Genomic DNA, 15,707 nt, shown 5'->3' with positions numbered 1-15,707 from the left:
TGGCGAGTGAGTTGATGGCAGCTGCAACAGAACGCCTTGTGGGGGAGGAAAAGATTCCAAAAGAGTACTGGCACCTCCGGGAGGTGTTTACTGAGAAGTCGTCAGATGTGCTCCCCCCCCCCACTGGCCTACAGACTGTAGCATGGAAATCCTTCCTGGGGTAAAACTCCCTAAACCAAAAATCTACCCCATGACTGCATGGGGGGGGGACTGCAAGATTTTATTGATAAAAACCTAAACCACGGTTTCATCCAACCAGCTAGCCGTGAGTAGCCACCCCGGTGCTATTCCGGGAGAAGAAAGATGGGTCTCTTCATCTGTGCATTGACTATAAGAATTTAAATGCCATTTGTGTGGAAAATGTCTACCCACTACCCCTCATGAAAGACATGCTAGCCCACCTGGCCAAAGGGAAGATTTTTTTCTAAGTTGGACTTATGGAAAGTGTCAGCATTCCAAATTAGGCTCTTTTCCAGCGCTGACATGATTGGAATGAATGAAAGAGAAGAAGCGTTGATTTATTGCTGAGATGAACTTTTACCTAGTTTTCTGCATACAGCAGATAGTGTTACCTGGGTGACAGAGGGAGGGGGGCAAATTCCTGTGAAAGAATGTGCTGGGACGAAGAGATGGATCTGCATGATGGCCAATGGGACATTGAGGTTGGAGAGCGGAAGGGGAGGGTTTTGGAAGGAGGGGCCAGTTTGGCTGCAAAAGAGTTCAGAAATGTCATTCTCTATTCTTAAATAAAAAAAAGATTCATTAGAGACTTTGCGTTTGAAAATGAAGTTTATTTAAGATAGCAACGAAACCTGACAGACAGCCAAACTCCTCCAAACCAAGGCTGGCTGAGTTTAAATCATCCCGTTCCCTCCCAGACGTCTGGTGGGACTGATTATGGCTGAAGCCAAGCTCTCGGAGGAAAGCCTGCTTCAAGCAACGGGAGGAGCAGAAGCGGTCGTGATCCCAGCCAACTTGGAAAATACAAAGGTTCAACTTTCTCCGCCTTCCCCCCCGGCAGAACTTCAAGCAAAGAAACGTGAGCCAGATAAGTACCCAGGGACTGTGCCAAAAGCAGCCGAGGTGGAATTTCCCTTTCCAAATGTAAAAGATAAAGAAAAACCCCTAAGTGAATTGGGAAGGGCGAATTGGGGATGGGAATGGCAGCAAGCCAGAAAACAAACTAAGCACCAAGAAATGCTAAGGAAACCACTCAAAAGTCCCATAGATGAGTTGAAAGAGGAATTTGACCATGTCACTTTTCAGGGGGAGGGGCCACCCTGCAGACCCAAAGAAAAGAGAGAACCAACCTGGGCGGTTGATCCAAGAGGCCGTAGGCCAAGGCGCAGCCCTTCCCCCCTGCACAGTAGGAGGAGGAGGAGCCCAACGATGCATCCATGTGTCCCCCCCCTTCCAGGAAGCAGCGAAGCCCAGACAAGGCAGCACCTCCCTACCCCAGGATGAGAGAAGAGGCAGAGGACTATCAACACCAAGGCCGGCCCTACAGAGCTCAGCACAGAGAGGAGAGGGCAGAGAGGGAGGAGCCACCCCAGTTCAGAGGGAAGTTCGATGGTGACCCAGACAACCTCGCCCAATTCCTCGATTCAGCTGAGATATACATAGAGCGGTTCGGACACCTCTACCCTTTCCCCAGAGTCCTAGTGAATGCTATCTCGGAAGGGCTGGAGGGAGAAGCAAAGAGGTGGTCAGCATCACTCCACAAAAACAGGGCCCCCCAGCTACAAGAGGTGGATGGGTTCTTGCAACTATTGAGAGCCCGTTATGAGGAGGAGGAAGAGGACTCCTATGTGGAAGACAAGCTCAGAAACCTAATGCAGAGGGGGAAGCCTATCAGAGAGCATATCCGTGAATTCAGGAGAGTCATTGGGACACTGCCTCCCCTACCAGAGCGATTGCTGGTGTATTTTTTTAGAACAAGCCTAGATAAAAGAATTTCCCAAGTGACTGCCTATCGTGACATCCCAAACCAACTCTCTGAATGGTTCCGGGTAGCGATAAAAGTCGACAGAGGGCTGCGGGCAAGTGACACGTCAAAACCACCAGAGGGAAAGGAGAGAGGCCGACCAGACCAGGGGCCACTCAACAGACGAGAAACCCCAACATCACAGCCCTCCTACAGACCAACTGCCCCACGGAGCCCACTGAAATGCTACAGATGTGGAGGAAGTGGCCACATAGCAGCAAGATGTGGAACGCCTAGACCGGGACCAGCTCCACCACCCAAAGCACGACCGGAACGAGGGCCCAAGCGTGTCACCCACGTACCACGGGAAGCTCCCCAAATCCCGGAGTTTTTCGCTCATCTGACCGAAACCAGAGGAATCCCAGATGAGGGAGATCAGTCCTCCGAACCCTATGACACGGAGGATGAAGGCGAGGATGACCCGATGGTGAGTGGACCCGTCCATCCTTTTCTTTTCCTCATACGCCTAACAGCCCCCAAAACAGGGGCCCAAGAGACTTTCCAAGCCCTAATAGACTCGGGTAGCACACGGTGCCTAATCAACCTACCCACAGTTCTAAAATTGGGAATCCGAGCTAAACAGCTCAAACAACCAATTCGCTTTGAGCAAGTTGATGGGTCCCTAGTGGGAGGAGCATACGCCACACACTTGACTGAACCCGTGAGACTAGAACTAGCAGATCACTGGGAGACGATCCGCTTCATAATAGCCCCCAAGATGACAGAACCAGTCATATTGGGACTCTTGTGGCTGGACAAATGGGGCCCAATTATTTGGTGGCAAGAGGGGACCTGCAGGCTGAGAATAGCAAAGGGGCCCCAACCCCTGCTGCCCCGACCAGAAGAATTCCCTCCCACGCTGAAACCCCAAAGCAGCCCTCCACTACAGAAGAAAACACCACCAACACAAGGGTCCCTCCCAGAAGGTACAGCAAAGCAATTGGCAGCCGCACCCACCACCGCTTGTAATGCAAACCAGATCCCAGGGGAGTACCAAGACCTTGCAGAGGTATTCAGCGAGGCCGAGTGTGACATTCTGCCCCCCCACCGCGAGACTGATTGTGCCATCGAGATTATCCCAGGAGCGAAACTACCCAAACCTAAAATGTATGCCATGACGCCCCGAGAAATGCAGGAAATGCGGGACTACATAGACAAAAACTTACAAAGGGGATTTATTGAGCCAGTAAAACCAAGGGTAGCGGCGCCGGTCATGTTTAAAGAGAAAAAGGACGGCTTCATGAGACTGGTGGTCGACTTTCGAAGTATCAACGCTGTTTGAGTACACAACCTGTACCCCCTCCCCCTCACGAAGGACATGTTAACCCACCTAGCTAAGGGGAAGGTTTTTACCAAACTAGACCTTCGAAAAGCTTATTACTGAGTACGCATAAAGGCAGGAGATGAAAACAGCATTCAACTGCCCCCTGGGTAGTTTCCAGTTCAAAGTAACGCCCTTTGGATTGCAAGGAGCCCCGGCAGTGTTCATGCAGTTAATAAATGAAGTCTTACATGAACACCTTTACAAAGGGGTTCTCATCTACCTGGATGATATTCTCATCTACACGGAGACCATAGACGAACATATACCTCTCGTCCACCAAGTACTGAAAAAACTGCTAAGGGCAAACCTATATATCAAACTATCAAAATGCGATTTCCACCAATCACGGCTAGACTACCTGGGTTACCGAGTATCAAACGAGGGGATAGAGATGGACCCAGCCAAGGTCCAATCAGTTCTATAATGGCAGCCCCCTCGCACCCGCAGACAACTGCAAAGTTTCCTAGGCTTTGCGAACTTCTACAGACAATTCATCCCCTCGTTCGCGAAGATTGCCAAACCTTTGACAGACCTCCTAAAGATAGGAGGCCCAGCGACGAAACCTCGCCCGGGACAACCCCTACAATGGGACCTGACCTGCCAACAGGCATTTGAGACGCTGAAAGGAATGTTTGCGAAAGAACCTGTTTTAAAACACCTGGATCCGGAACAGCCTTTTGTCATCCAAGCAGATGCAAGTGATGTGGCAGTAGGAGCCATGTTACTCCAAAAGAACAACCAAGGTGATCTACAACCCTGCGCCTACACCTCTCGCAAACTCACCGATACAGAGAGACGATGGGCGGCGTGGGAGAAGGAAGTGTTCGCAGTAAGATGGGCCTTGTTGACCTGGCGGCACCTACTAGAGGGAGGCCAGAAACCATTTGAAGTCTGGACTGATCATAAAAACCTAGAGGCTCTAAAAACCACACAGAAACTGTCGCCCAGGCAAGTACGGTGTGCACAATACTTCAATCGCTTCAATTTCGAGCTTAAGCACATCCCAGGAGGGAGAAATTTCCTGGCTGATGCCCTCTCCGGATGCCCCAATACAACAGTGAGTGGGAGCAGGTAGTGAATGCCATCATCCCCTCCACCCAAGCTGCGGCTCAAGTGATCACCAGACGGCAACAACGTGACCAGCAGGGCCAACTTGCAAGTGACTTAACTGCAAAATTAAAAAATGAAACGCTGACAGACCCCTGGTATCGAGACAATCAACATCTCTTGACAAAAAGAGATGACCTAGCATGGAGGGGGACAAAGCTCTATGTCCCACAGACTTTACGCATCCTGATTCTCAAGAGGAGCCACGACGTTAAACCAGCGGGACACTTCGGGTTCCTAAAGACTCTGCACCTAGTACGAAGGCAGTTCTGGTGGCCCCACATGAGAAGGGACGTAGACAGTTATGTAAAAAGCTGCACCATTTGTGCCACGATGAAGACAAGACCAGGGTGCCCGCCTGAGCTGTTGCAACCAGTAGCTGAACCGACAAGACCATGGGAGGAGATTGCAATGGACTTTATAGTAGACCTACCGAGGAGCAGTGGAAATACAGTGATCTGGACTGTAATAGACTTATTCTCCAACAGGCACACTTCATTCCTTGTAGCGGACTGCCTTCAGCCCGCCAGTTATCCAAACTGTTCCTGAAACACATCTACCGCCTGCATGGAATTCCCAGGAGAATAATCTCCGACCGAGGGGTCCAGTTCACAGCAAAGTTCTGGAGGGAGTTTCTACGATCCATAGGGTCATCCCAAGGGCTCAGCTCAGCATTTCACCTGAGCACCAATGGGGTGGCGGAAAGACTGAACACTATGATAGAACAGTATTTAAGATGTTATGTCGACTACCAGCAGTCCAATTGGGCAGACCTCCTATCTTTTGCGGAGGTCGCCTATAATAATGCTGTCCACAGCAGCACAGGGCTAACCCCATTCAAAGTAGTGAGTGGCATGGATTTTGTCCCCATGCCAGAGTACCCGAGGGAGCCCCCTTCCTCAGTCAGTTTGACCGACTGGATGGCAATGTTGAGAGAAACTTGGGAGAATGTTAAGAGGGCGCTGGCAAAGGCGGCTCAATCTTATAAGGAACAAGCAGACAAGCACCGAACTCCCCAAAGACCATTTCAGTTGGGAGAGAAAGTTTACCTCTCCACCAAGTACTTGAGACTGAGACTCCCAAGCAAGAAATTCGGCCCGAAATTTATAGGACCATTTCCTTTAATAAAAATAATCAACCCCGTTACAATGCAATTCCAGTTGCCACGGCTTTTGGGGAAAATTCACCCCATTTTTCACAGTAGCCTTCTAAAACCTGTAGTGGGGTCTACTTTAAGGCCGACACCACGTGACCCCCTGGGCCCCTGGTTGTTGGGGGCCAAACACATTACGAAGTGCAGCGAATTCTTGATTCAAGATGGCACAGGGGGCGCCTCCAATACTTAATTAAATGGAAGGGCTACCCATTGTCAGAGGCTTCCTGGGTGAAGAGCTCAAACATCCAAGCTGACCGCCTTATAGCAAAATTCCATGCAGACCACCCGGGAAAGCTGGGAGGGGGGGGATTTGCAGCCAAGGAGGGGCTAATGATGCTTATCTTGTTGTGGTTTTTCCTATGGGGCAGGTTACATCGCAGAAGTGAAGGGAGAGGGGCCGGATGTCAGCGTTCCAAATTAGGCTCTTTTCCAGCGCTGACATGATTGGAATGAATGAAAGAGAAGAAGCATTGATTTATTGCTGAGATGAACTTTTACCTAGTTTTCTGCATACAGCAGATAGTGTTACCTGGGTGACGGAGGGAGGGGGGCAAATTCCTGTGAAAGAACGTGCTGGGACGAAGAGATGGATCTGCATGATGGCCAATGGGACATTGGGGTTGGAGAGCGGAAGGGGAGGGTGTTGGAAGGAGGGGCCAGTTTGGCTGCAAAAGAGTTCAGGAATGTCGTTCTCTATTCTTAAATTAAAAAAAAGATTCATTAGAGACTTTGCATTTGAAAATGAAGTTTATTTAAGATAGCAACGAAACCTGACAGAAGGCTTATTATAGAGTTCGGATTAAGGAAGGTGACGAATGGAAAACAGCCTTCAATTGCCCTCTGGGATGTTTCCAATTTAGGGTGCACCCTTTCAGATTACAAGGGGCCCCACAGTATTCATGCAACTGATCAATGAAGTGCTGCATGAGCACCTTTACAAGGGGGTCCTGGTCTACCTGAATGACATCCTTATTTACACCAAGACCATGGATGACCACGTAAAGTTGGTGAGAGCTGTCCTGAAAAAAACTAGAGCTGCTGAGCTGTATGCTAAGTTGTCAAAATGTGAATTCCACCAGACTAAAATTGACTATTTGGGGTACCGCATCTCACATGAGGGGATAGAAATGGACCCAGAGACAGTTCAGGCAGTCCTGGAATGGGCGCCTCCACGTACCCGTAAACAACTACAAAGCTTCCTGGGATTTGCTAACTTCTATCGACAGTTCATCCCCTTGTTCGCAAAGATTGCCTTACCAATTACTAACCTCCTGAAAACAAAGTATGAAGCGAAGGCAAAACCTTCCCGGCCTCTTGAGTGGACTATGGAATGTCAGGTGGCTTTTGAAAAACTGAAATGACTGTTTGCCGCTGAACCGGTCCTTAAACATCCTGAAATGGAGGCCCCGTTTGTCATCCAGGCCAATGCCAGCAATGTCACCATCGGGCAGTGTTACTCCAAGCCAGGGGTGAAATCTAATTTTTTTTGCTACCAGTTCTGTGGGCGTTGCTTGGTGTGGCATGGCTTGGTGGTCATGTGACTGGGTGGGCATGGCCAGTTTGATGTCATTCATGTCACTCTCCTGTGCATGGGCGCTTGGAGAGAGAAAAAGCAAGACAGCTTTCCAATCTCTGTTTGTGTGTGTGTGTGTGAGAGGGAGGGAGGGAGGGAGCGATCTGAAGCCGAGGCATCCAAACTTCTGGCAGTGGTGGGGGCAACTTCTGAGCAGCCAGCTCCACCTGACCTACTCCCTGATTCTCACTGTTCTCCTTGCCCCCACCCCCACCCCCGTCAAGCAGCAGCTTCTCTGCTCAGCTCCAACAAGCTATGCATCCATGGTGCCCACACCAGCATCCCAAGAGAAGCAGAGAAGATCATCACTTGCAAGCAGACAAGCAGAGGTAGCAAGCGTACGCCGTGCTGTGGGAAAAATGAGAGATCTTGTTGTCCCACAGAGCCTGCCGCTGCTTGAGTGGGGTGGAGGGGATGAAGAGAACGGCGAGACTCAAGGAGTAGGTCAGGTGGAGCTGGCTGACTCAGGGCTGCTCAAAAGCTGCCCGTGCCACTGCCAGAAATTTGGATGCCTCGGCTTCAAATCACTCCCTCCCTCACACACACACACACACACACACACACACACACAAAACCTGAGGTTGGAGAGCTCTCTTGCTCGCTCACTTTCCAAGCACCCCATGCACAGCCCATTTGAGGAAAGGGCACGCACAGCTGGGCATGTTTGGCTGCAGAAGGAGGCACAGCACAATAGAGTTGTTTTGTTCACCAATGTGGTACTTTGGGAGGGCAGGCAGATGTCTGCAGCTGACAACTATAATGAATATGTCCACCTGCCCTCCCGAAGCACCACCACGGCGAACAAAACAACGCCATTGCTATGGATGCAGAGCTTGTCGGGGCTGAGCAGGGAAGCCACTGCTTGAGTGGGGGGGGCAGTAAGCTGCTAGCTCCTTCCCCGCAGCCCTGCCATGCTTGCCTGCCTTCCACATGGACTTCTGCTTGCCTGCCTTCGCAAGCTGGCCACCGGGACGCCAGGAAGGCAACATGGAAGGGAGGCAAGCATGGCAGGACTGCGGGCCATTGCTCCGGGTTCGGCGAACTAGCCTCAATCTCCGCTATGTACTCGCCCGAGCCAGTCCAAACCGGGAGCATTTCACCCCTGCTCCAAGCCAATGTTGAGACAACCCTGTGCCTATACCTCTCGGAAATTATCTGAAACCAAGAGGAGATGGGCTATCTGGGAGAAGGAGGCTTTTGCTGTTTGTTGGGCACTACTAACATGGAGGAATTTCCTGGAAGGGGTGAAGCACCCTTTTAGGGTGTGGACTGATCACAAAAACTGAGAGGCCCTAAAAAGGCCCCAGACGTTGTCACCCAAGCAAATCCGCTGGGCCCATCACTTTAACTGCTTTAATTTCTCTCTGCATTACCTTTCTGGAGGAAAGAACTTTATGGCAGATGCTCTCTCAAGACTACCTCAATACAATATGCTCGGGTGGAAGTGCTTCACCTGGTTGTCCCCTCGAAACAGCTGGCACCTCCAGTATTTACCAGAGCCCAGGCGAAAGGGGACCTAACCTTGTCCGGTGACTTGAGCGAGCAGTTAAAAGAAGCATTGAAAACTGATGAGTGGTTTTTAGCCCACTGTAATGAGTGTACACTTCGTGAGGGTCTCGCCTGGGTGGGAGCAACGCTGTATGTCCCCACCAGCTTTTGGGGAACGGTGTTACAACACACCCATGATGCTAAAATCGCTGGGCATTTTGGATTCGTAAAGACATTACTCTTAGTTAAATGACAATTCTGGTGGCGGGCTCTAAAGAAAGACATAGAAGTCTACGTGGTGAGCTGCCCTGTATGTGCATCAGCAAAGAAGCCCTCTGGGAAACCCCTGGGTTAATTCAGAGTGTAGCCAGACCGGGAGCCCCATGGAAGGAGATATTCATGGATTTTATTGTTGAATTGCCCGAAAGTGGGGGAAATACAGTCATTTGGGTGGTTACTGATTTGTTTTCCAAACAAGTGCATTTTATACCATGTCCCAAGATCCCTTCGGCTAAAACTCTGGCTAAACTATTTGTCCAGCATGTGTATAGATTACACGGTGTTCCGGAGCGAATAATCTTGGACAGAGGGGTTCAGTTCACCTCCCATTTCTGGAAAGAGTTCCTGGGGTTGTTAGGCTCTGCCGAGGGGTTAAGCTCCGCCCACCATCCTCAGACCTTTTGCAACTTGGAATGGCATGAATCCCATGCTAGAATGCACAGAATTATTGTACACCACCTCTGCAAAAGGCAGGAGGTTTTTCCAATTATCTTGCTGATAATTAATAAAACATCTCAAATATTGTTCTAGAATGTTGTTCAAACATTCTATTGATCCATTAGTGTGTGGATGTTGGGAGGCGCTTAGGCCCCGGCTAGTACCTAGGAGGCCCAGAAAAGCTTTCCAGAACTTTGAAGTAAATTGAAACACACACACACACACGATCAGATATTATCCTTGGGGAGGGCATGCTGACAATAAATGTGCTGTAGGAACATTTTGGCAAGTGCCTTGGCAGTGGGGATTCTTTGGCAGGGGATAAAAAGGCCTGCTTGGAAAACAGTTCTGTTATGACCCAAATGACAATGTTCCCCCCACTTTTGGGCAGCTCTACAATAAAATCCATAGAGATCTCTCTCCAGGGTGCTGAAGGCTCGGTCCCACTGTTTTTCCCTGCCTCCTTTTTGCTGCCGTGCAGACAGGGTAACTGGCAACGTAGCTTTCTATGTCCCATAAAATTCTTATGATCAGTCCACACTTTGAAGGGGATTTTGTTCCCCTCTGTCAGCCTCCACTTTTTCATAGCTTGCTTGCTCGGCTGCCATTGTAACAGGGGGAGAGGGGAGCTGTTTGAATGTCTGGGAGTGGGGAAATGAGCTGGTGGAGAAAAGAAGAGAAAGTTTTCTTCAGCGTTTTCTATGAAGCTGATAACTACTCAAGGTCAACCATCGTGGCATACCAGGAGGATGTACCATCGGACACTGCACCCCACATGATCCCTGGGGGGAATGTGGATTGGATAATCCTGACTGGATGGATGGGGGAAGGGTTTTAGGGATGCTTTCTATATGTAATTTCGCACCTATATTCGCACCTCAGACCTTGCTTTTCTTTGGTTGCATTCAGTTCATACTCAGTAAAAGTACCTTTCTATATGAAAATGGAGTCGGGGTTTTTCTTTCCATCCCAGAAAACTACCATGGGGGCTGAGCAAACAATGTCTGATCAAGACAGCAACCAGGAACAGATGGGAGCAGCTGGCTCAGCGACTCCCTCATCACACAGCCTTCGGACTGGATGGCTAATTTACAGCTGGAGGAGAAGCTGGAGAAAGCCAAATGGTCGCTGGGCATGGGGAGGTTACTAGAACTGGAGAAGACCCCCCAAGGAGTAACTACTGCCAGAAGCTGAGGCAGAGATGCTGCCTGGTAACAATAGCAGAAAGAAAATCTTCTGATCACCCATGCTCTGCAATTACTGAGGGAGGCTGAGGAGAGTTGTAAAGCCCGTGAAAGGTATGGATTGCCTGCCAGGAGGGAGGATGAATGCCCCAGGGGTGAAACGGAGGCTGCTGATTGTATGGAAGAGAGAGCCCAAGCCCGGGAAGAGACAGCTCAGGCCTCCGGAACTCAAGCGGCTGCTGCAGCCCAGGGCCCCCCTGCTGGACAGGCCCTGCTATGGAGACGAAGCAAGCCCAAAATTCCCTTACTATCAGTAAGATACGGGGGAGATCCAAAAGGACTGGGATTCTTTTTAACCCAAGTGTGGAACCACATGCAGGACTGGGGGAGGATTTCCCCTCAGATGCTGCACATGTGAGGTGCATTACCAAGGCCCTGGAGGGGGTGGCAGCTGAGTGGATGATGGGACTCCATAATGAAGATTCCCCCCGATGAGGAATTATGACCAATTCATGGCAGCCCTCAGAATGCGTTTTGAGGACCCATTAGCTGAGTGAAGGGCAAGAATTAGAATGAAGTCCATTCACCAGGGGTAGAGATTGGTGGTGGAGTACATCTAGGAGTTCCGCGAGTTGGCACCCTACATTAGAGGATGGTCAGAGCTATAAAGCTGGAGAGCTATAAAGATGGGCTAAATGAGGATGTCTACAAGGATTGCTGCTCCCGAGGGGTCCTTAGGGATCTGCAGAGTTGGTACGTGCTGGCTGCGGACATGGAGATTTACTTGGCCAGAGATCATTTCCGCAGTGGGTGTACCTGGAATCAACCACTGTCCTAATTCCACAAGGGGGCGCCAAAGGCCGCAGTGGGACCGGCAGGCTCCAAGCTGAAGTCCACGTGTTTCAGATGTGGGAAGGTGGGACACTGAGCAGCTGAGTGTTTCTCTAAGCCTGCACCCAAGGTGACCCCTACTGGAGGGAAGAGAGCTGATAAAGCACCCATGAAAGCCCGCAAAGCTGCCCTAAAAGGGGTAGAAGTCATTGAGTTTGCTCCCCTGAAACAGGGTGAATTGGGAACTCTGACCATCGCAGACGACAGCGAAACTAAAACCGATTCCAACGAGGACCTCCTGGTAAGTCAGAATGGGAGCCTCATGACCATCCCAGTAGAACTAAAGGAGCCATCCACCGGGGCCCACGGGCAGATGCTAGCCCTTCTAGATTCGGGATGTACCAGATGTGTTCATCAGCCTGGACATTGTGGAACAGATGGGGCTAAGACTAAAAACGATGAAAAGGCCCATTGCATTCTGTCAGCTAGACAGATCGGTGGCTGGGGGGAGCCTAGCTCATTTTGTAACCGAACCAATCGAGATGAGGATGGGGGATCACCTAGAGACTCTGAGTTTTAATGTGGCCCTGGGCATGGAACAGCCCCTCCTACTTGGGTTGCCATGGCTCCAAAAATGGAACCTGTATAAATTGGAAAACTGGCGTGTTGCGCATACGCTCCAATCAACAAGGGAAGAGAGGGGAGGACAAAAAACTGACGAGTGGAGGGAATACAGTCATTTGGGTGGTTACTGATTTGTTTTCTAAACAAGTGCATTTTGTCCCATGTCCCACGATCCCTTCGGCTAAAACTCTTGCAAAGTTATTTGTCCAACATGTGTACAGATTACACGGGGCTCCAGAGCGAATAATTTTGGACAGAGGGGTCCGGTTCACCTCCCACTTTTGGAAAAAGTTCCTAGGGTTGTTAAGCTCCACCCAGGGGTTAAGCTCCGCCCACCACCCTTAGACCAATGAGGCTTGTGAGAGAACTAACTCGGTGTTAGAACAATACCTTAGATGTTACATAAACTATCAGCAAGATAACTGGGCAGACTTGCTGCCATTTGCAGAGGTCACCTATAATAACTCTATAAACAGCAGTACTGGGTTTACCCCCTTTGAGGTAGCCTCTGGCCAAGATTTTGTGCCCATCTCGGAGTTACCTCAGGAGAACCCACAGATACCTTCTTTGGCTGAATGGATTGAACAGCTACATGGTATTTGGTCAGTAACACGTAAGGCCCTGGACGAGACTCACCAAGCTCATAAAGTCCAAGCTGATAAGAAAAGACTTCAGGGTTGGAATTGTAAGGTAGGAGATAAGGTTTTCCTTTCCACCAAGTACTTGCAAACTACCCAAAAGTCGAAAAAACTTGGGCCCAAATACGTGGGTCCTTTTCCTATCGTCCCCATGTGTTGGGGACGCGCACTCGCTGTTTGAGAGCAATTGCGCGCCCCAGCCCCCAAGGCTCCCCTCGGATACTAGGTGGCTTAGATACTCAGGACCTGGGCCTGCGGCTGATGTTGTGCAACGCTAGGTCTGTGGTAAATAAGCCCCCCCTCATTCACGATCTTATCCAGGAGGGGGGAGCGGACCTGGCAGGTATTACGGAGACCTGGTTGGGCCAGGAGGGAGGAGTCCCTCTGGTCGAGATGTGCCCACCAGGTTTCAGAGCATACCATCAACCAAGAGCCCAGGGGAGGGGCGGGGGGTGGCGGTTATTATTAAAGAAGGTCTTGGTTCGAGGGAGACCACTGTGCCTCAGATTGCCGGATGTGAGTCCCTCTTCGTGAGATGGGGTCATGGGGTCCAGATGGGCTTGCTGCTTGCGTACCTGGCTCCCTGCCGCGTGGCAGCAGCCCTGCCTGAGCTACTCGACGTCATAGCCACGGTGGCAGTTGATACACCCAGGCTTATGGTCATGGGTGATTTCAACTTGCCATCCGTTGGTGAAACGTCTGGGATGACTCGGGAGTTCATGGCCTCCATGACAGCCATGGACCTGACCCAGTTAGTTCATGGCCCCACTCATGGGGGGGGGGACACACTCTAGACTTGATTTTTGTCTCTGGCCAGTGGTTGAGTGATCTTGTTATAGGGGATATAGACATGGAACCCTTGTCATGGTCAAATCACTCACTCCTTCGTCTGGACCTTCGTACCGCTACACCCCGCCGCAGGGAGGTGGACCCAATTAGATGGACTATTGTAATGCATAGTCCAATATTGGACTATTGTAATGCTCTCTACATGGGGCTCCCCTTGAAGAGCACTCAGAGGCTCCAACTGGTCCAGAATGCGGCCGCGCGGGTGGTTATGGGTGCAACTCATTGCGCCCACGTGACACCCCTCCTGCGCGAGCTGCACTGGCTCCCAGTGGTCTTCCGGGTGTGATTCAAGGTGTTGGTTACCACCTTTAAAGCACTCCATGGCATAGGACCCGGGTACCTTCGAGACCGACTTCTGCCACCAATAGCCTCCCACCGACCAGTCCGCTCCCACAGAGAGGGTCTCCTCAGGGTGCCATCGGCCAAGTTATGTCGGCTGGCGACACCCAGGGGGAGGGCCTTCTCTGTGGGAGCCCCAGCCCTGTGGAATGAACTGCCCCCGGAAATACGTAAGATCTCTGACCTCCGGGTGTTTCGCTGCGCTCTGAAGACCCTGTTGTTCCGCCAGGCCGGGCTATTAACATAACGTTTTAAATTGGGGTATTTTAAATTTCTGGGATTTTAATTGGAGCCTAATTATTTAATGATTTTAAATTTTAATTGTTGTTTTGTTTCTGTGTTTTTAAATAGGCTGTACACCGCCCTGAGTCCTTCGGGAGAAGGGCGGTATAGAAATAAAATTATTATTATTATTATTATTATTATTATTATTATTATTATTATTATTATTATTATTATTATTAGTCCGCCCCAGGCGCCTGATGGATCCTGATAGGTTCCAGACAGAGCTTGGGCCAATTCCTGATGATCTGGCACACGACTCGGCCGAGGACCTGGTAGCTGCCTGGGATCGGGCGGCTGGTGGGGCCTTGGATCGAGTTGTGCCTTTGCGGCCTCTGACCCGGTGTCGATCCCTTGCAGCTCCTTGGTTCACCGAGGAGCTGAGGGAGATGAAATGCCGGAAAAGATGCCTAGAGAGCGGTTGGAGGGCCAGTCGCGCTGAATCTGACCGAACACTGGTAAGGTCACATATTAAGACCTACCTAGTGGCGATAAAGACGGCAAAGTTTAATTACTTTTCCGCCTCTATTGCGTCATCAGGGAATCGTCCGGCTGCCCTGTTCAGGGTAACCTGCTCCCTGCTCCACCTGGGAGCGCGGGAGGATCCCTTGGAAGGCAGGGCGGAGGATTTCGGACAATACCTGCATGACAAAATCGCTCAGATCCGGGGGGACTTGGACTCTGACTGGATAGATCAGGGCAGGGTGACGAGGAATAGTCTTGAGAATGTTATCTGGGAGGAGTTTGATGCTGTGACTCCCGGTGATGTGGACAGGATTTTGGGGAGACTTAGTGCGGCCACATGTTTACTGGACCCGTGTCCCTCCTGGTTGGTACTGGCCTCCCGGGAGGTTACACGAGGCTGGCTCCAGGGTGTTATCAACACTTCGTTGAGTGAGGGTCACTTCCCCGTGGCCTTGAAAGAGGCGGTGGTGAGGCCTCTCCTCAAGAAGCCGTCCCTGGATCCGGCAATATTGGCCAACTACCGTCCTGTCTCCAACCTTCGCTTTCTGGCGAAGGTTGTTGAGAGTGTGGTCGCGCGACAGTTTCCGCAATTCCTGGAGGAAACATCCTATCTGGATCCGTTCCAGTCTGGTTTCAGGCCTGGACACAGCACGGAAACGGCATTGGTCGCGTTGGTTGATGATCTCTGGAGGGCTCGGGACAGGGGTTGCTCCTCTGTTCTGGTCCTGTTAGACCTCTCAGCGGCTTTTGATACCATCGGCCATGGTATCATGCTGCACCGGTTGGAAGAGTTGGGGATGGGGGGCACCGTGTTACGGTGGTTCTCCTCCTTTCTCTCTAACCGGTCGCAGTTCATGTTGGCAGCGGGGCAGAGGTCGACCTCGAGGCCTCTTATATGTGGAGTGCCTCAGGGGTCGGTCCTCTCGCCCCTCCTGTTCAACATTTATGTGAAGCCGCTGGGCGAGATCATCCGTGGCTTTGGGGTGAGATACCATCAGTACGCTGATGACACTCAGCTGTACATCTCCACCCCAGGCCACCCCAACGATGCCCTTGAAGTGATGTCCCAGTGCCTGGAGGCTGTACGGATCTGGATGGGGAGGAACAGGCTCAACTCAACCCTTCCAAGACTGAGTGGCTGTGGTT

The 15,707-nt window shown here is 50.9% G+C and overlaps 1 protein-coding gene and 1 pseudogene across 3 annotated transcripts in view; one reads left to right on the top strand and one right to left on the bottom strand.

Annotated features, from left to right (window-relative positions):
• Positions 1–15,707, bottom strand: part of PDE1C (phosphodiesterase 1C) — a 1,150,117-nt gene that overhangs the window by 909,682 nt on the left and 224,728 nt on the right. The gene's annotated exons all lie outside the window — the stretch shown is intronic.
• On the top strand, positions 10,430–11,944 carry LOC148114205 (uncharacterized; annotated as a pseudogene).

This window comes from Pantherophis guttatus, chromosome 4 (genome assembly GCF_059756535.1).
Source record: "Pantherophis guttatus breed Tessera chromosome 4, ASM5975653v1, whole genome shotgun sequence".
NCBI classification, from domain to species: Eukaryota; Metazoa; Chordata; class Lepidosauria; order Squamata; family Colubridae; genus Pantherophis; species Pantherophis guttatus.
This window is presented reverse-complemented; position numbering and strand designations above follow the sequence as displayed.